The 5,000-nt window shown below is 34.2% G+C and overlaps 1 pseudogene; it reads left to right on the forward strand.

Moving 5' to 3' along the window:
* The first annotated feature begins 299 nt into the window (after positions 1-299).
* Positions 300-5,000, forward strand: part of LOC137659455 (E3 ubiquitin-protein ligase TRIM32-like) — a 7,196-nt pseudogene continuing 2,495 nt past the window's right edge.

A 5,000-nucleotide genomic window follows, 5' to 3' on the forward strand; every position in this document is an offset into this window, starting at 1 on the left:
TATACATATATATATACATATATATGTATATATATATACATATATATGTATATATATATATATATATATATATATATATATATATATATATATATATGTACATAAATTATGTTTTATACCATATATATAATTCAAATAAAAAAAAACTGTAAAACAACCAAGCTTACAAAATCATACAGTCTCCCTGTATCAACGCGATGCATGACTAACATTTCTTATCTAATAGCATTATCAATTCAGATATGTCACTTAATCCATATCAGGAAACATTTCACAAATACTCTTATCTTGATAAGAGATCGGGAGAGCCTGGGTTGTTTGGACAGAGCCAAGACCTACATGACAGTTGATATAATTTGACTCTTCCAAGAGAATGATCTTACGAAGGGAATCGGTGAGAGAACAATTGGACATCATCTTGAGGTTCAGTTAAATAGTGACATCTGTGATGTATTTGTACAACTAACATTGAATGTGAATGCATATATTCGTTTTCCTCTCTGCGAGTGCTTGTGAAATTGTGCCGAAAACGTTATAGTGGATTTTGACTTCATTAAATATACAGTGAATTAGTAGAAATGATAAGAATGTACAGCTTCTTTTTATAGAATGTATCTGCATATATATTTATGTATATGCGAGTGTGTAGATTTATGTCTTCATGTATGATAGACTTCATGCAAATGTCTTTTATTATTATTATTATTATTATTATTATTATTATTATTATTGTTGTTGTTGTTGTTGTTGTTGTTGCTAGCTAAGCTGCAGCCCTAGTTGTAGATTCAAATTCATAAGACCAAAAATCCTGTGATATATACATATATATATATATATATATATATATATATATATATATATATATATATGCCTAAAATATATTCTAAAGATTTCATAGGTTGATTAGAAAGAACACTCGTATTTTCTTTATTTTCAAATTTATTCATCGTCCGGAAATACATTTCTTTGCATATCCTGAAATATATTTGCTACTTGTCCTGAAATACGTTCGTTCCTTGTTCTGAAATACGTACGTTTCTTTCCATATCCTGAAATACATTTGTTCCATATCCTGACGTACATTAGTTTCTTGTCCTAAAATAAGTTCGTTCCTTGACCTGAAAAACATTTATTTCCATGACCAGAAATGCATTCGTTCCTTGTACGTTGGTTCCTTGTCCTGAAATACATTCGTTCTTTGTCTTGAAATATGTTCGTTCGTTATACTGAAATACTTTCCTTCCGTGTTCTGATCATTCCTCGTCTTAAAAATGTTCATTCCCTGTCTGGAAACACGTTCGTTCCTCGTCCTGATCGTCCCTTGTCCTAAAATATGTTCGTTCCTCCTCCTAATCGTTCCTCATCCTGAAATACGTTCGTTCCTCGTCCTGATTGTCCCTCGTTCTAAAATACGATCATTTATCATCCCAATCGTCCCTCGTCCTAAAGTACGATCGTTCCTTGTCCTGATCGTTCCTTGTCCTAAAATACGTTCGTTCCTTGTCCTGATCGTTCCTCGTCCTAAGATACGTTCGTTCCTCGTCCTGATCGTCTCTTGTCCTAAAATACAATCGTTCCTCGTCCTGATCATCCCTTGTCCTAAAATACGTTCGTTCCTCGTCCTGATCGTTCCTCGTCCTAAGATACGTTCGTTCCTCGTCCTGATCATCCCTTGTCCTAAAATACGTTCGTTCCTCGTCCTGATCGTCTCTTGTCTTAAAATACAATCGTTCCTCGTCCTGATCCTCCCTTGTCCTAAAATACGCTCGTTCCTCGTCCTGATCGTTCCTCGTCCTAAGATACGTTCGTTCCTCGTCCTTATCGTTCCTCGTCCTAAGATACGTTTGTTCCTCATCCTGGTTGTCTCTTGTCCTAAAATACGTTCGTTCCTCGTCCTGATCGTCTCTTGTCCTAAAATACGTTCATTTCTCATATTGATCGTCCATCTTCCTAAAATACATTCATTCATCATCCTGATCGTCACTTGTTCTAAAATACGTCCGTTTCTCATCCTGATCATCCCTCTTCCTGAAATACGTTCGTTCTTCATATTGATCGTCCGTCGTCCTAAAATACATTCATTCATCATCCTGATCGTCCCTCGTCATAAAATACGTTTGCTCATCATCCTGATCGTTCTTCGTCCTAAAATACATTGTTCCTCGTCCTGATCGTTTTATGTCCTAAATACATTCATTCCTGGTCTTAAATTACATTCGTTCCTGATGGCTCCTTGTCCTGAAATATGTCCGTTCCTCCTCCGGAAGTATGTTCACTCCTTGTCTGGAGATATGTTAATTTCTTGTCCTAAAATACATTCGTTCCTTGACCTAAATTATATTAGTTCCTAATCCTGAAATACGTTCGTTCCTCGTCCTAAACTTATTTCCCTTTTTTCATCCTGATCGTTCCTCGTCCTGAAATACATTGCTCCTTGTCAGGAAATATATTCGCTCCTCGTCCTGTGTCTCATATCCCATTAATGTTTCAACTAAGTTTAGGAAGTGAAACTTGGAGAGCGACCGAAGCTGAAGTGATATCAACTTTCAAACTGATATGAATAAAAGCATCTTATCAAAAGCAGAGCTAGAGAGAGAGAGAGAGAGAGAGAGAGAGAGAGAGAGAGAGAGAGAGAGAGAGAGAGAGAGAGAGAGAAAACTTTTTAAATCTTATCTTGAAGTTGTCCATGAAGGGACGATAGCGATAATGATATCATCTATCTTATTTTCCTGAAATTTTTTTGAAGAGTTTCTTTTTATTTGTTCGTAGACCTTTTTTATATATCTATTTTATCCAAATGAAGACGAACTTTTTCCTTAACATTCTTGAGGGATCTGCAGTGATAGGAAAATAGAGAAAGCATCTGTAGTTCAACTGAAATAAAAAAAAATAAATGAACATATAAATACACTCGAACACACACACACACACACATTTATATATATATATATATATATATATATATATATATATATATATATATATATATATATATATATTTTATATATATATATATATATATATATATATATATATATACATATATATATATATATATACTGTATATATATAAATATATATATATATATATATATATATATATATATATATATATATATATGTATATATGATATATATATATGTGTGTGTATGTGTGTGAATGTATGTGTATGTGTGTGTGAGCATGTAATCACTATAATATATTTGAACAGACAGGAGCGTAAGAAGATTGAAACACACACATATATATATATATATATATATATATATATATATATATATATATACATATATATATATATGTTTATATATGCTGTATTTGTATGTATATGAAATATTAGTTTTAATTCGGCACGTATCCCTCTGCATTTCCAACTATTTCTTCAACCATCTTTACCAACCGTTCATTTACATCCTCTAGACCGAGATGAAATCGGTGGAGTGTGAAGTGTGTATCGAGAATTTTGACGAAGCAAATCACCTACCCAGATGCCTCACTTGCGGACACACCCTGTGTACATCTTGCATACGTAGTATACTTCAAAATTCATCATCCATTAGGTGTCCGTTTTGCCGAAAACAACACAGGATCCCCGTCCGTTTACCCGAGGAACTACCAGTGAACTACACAATTATAAGCATCATCACAAGCCAATTTAGATTATCTGACGAGGCGACCTCTCAGGCCAATTCGGACGAATGGTTTCACAGCCTCAAACAAGATATCAACAAAAGCACTGACGTGCTTTACAGCGACTTAGAAAACGAGCTCAACAGCCTAGAGAGACTTAAGAAGCGTTTGGAATCGAAGCAACGTGGACATAAACGTCTTTACGATAGAATCCCTGAGTATATAAAAATACTTGAAAAAAGTAGGGGATGATATCTCGAAGGAGACGTCGGCGACGAAGAAGGCTATTAAGGAGGGTCTTGCCAAAAGGGATGGACTCAGACAATCGAGGAAGAAACTAGAAGGTTCGAAGACCCTGGTTGAAATGTCAGAAGCCCACCAATCGATCGTCTCTGGTCATACAGATATTCAGAAGTGGAGAGCAGGAACGCGCCCTCTGCAATACAGCGACGTTTTCAAGAACTATAAGGCTGTGAGTCCTTACTTTTTAACTTGACTGTACATGTAGTCTGTATTATATAAATTTAATACTTGCCTGTACTTATGAATTGTTTGTATTTTTTACTTGTCTTATTGAATATTCTAAATTAAGTTTGTTGGTTATTTTCAACTTGGCTGTATTAATATACAGTCTATATACAATACTTGTCAGTACCTACATATAGTCAATAGATTTAACTTGTTTTATTGAATATGCTAAATGTAGTTTGTTGGGTCTTATTTTCAACTTAGCTGTATTTATATATAGGCTACATATAATACTTGTCTGTACTTATCTATTGTCTATATATTTTACTTCTCACCAAATAGACTAAATTCAGACTTTTTTTTTGGCATATTTTTCGTACATTCTACTTTTACCTGCTCACTAATTCAGTTGGTTTTCCTAGTCAGTCTATTGTTTTCATTTATAAATGAAATCCCATATTCTTGAATAAGCTTACTTTGTTCAGTTAGAGATTGATTCTTCTCATTAAATTAATCATTATATGTAAACAAACAGAATTTAAATAGCCGACTACTCTTACACAGACTGAGTTATTAATTAAATGAAACCCTTTGAGTAAACCATACTATGTTGGATAACACTGTCTTAGATTACTAATTATAAATATAAGTAATTGATAGATACGTATTCATAGATAGGTTTGGTGGAATAGGATACCTTGGATAGAAGGCACTGGAGAGGTCTCATCAGGCAACCGACCCCTTAATGTAGGATTGTAGTGGCCTATTGAAAACATCCTTGTCTAGCATTCTAGAGGACTGGGGTTGGAGTTCTGGTCAAGCTCGATAGCTCGATAGTGTTTGCAGTCTCACCATCCTTGTGAGCTAAATATGGAGCGTTTTTGAGGAGTATATAGGTCTA

This window comes from Palaemon carinicauda, chromosome 20, assembly GCF_036898095.1.
Source record: "Palaemon carinicauda isolate YSFRI2023 chromosome 20, ASM3689809v2, whole genome shotgun sequence".
NCBI classification, from domain to species: domain Eukaryota; kingdom Metazoa; phylum Arthropoda; class Malacostraca; order Decapoda; family Palaemonidae; genus Palaemon; species Palaemon carinicauda.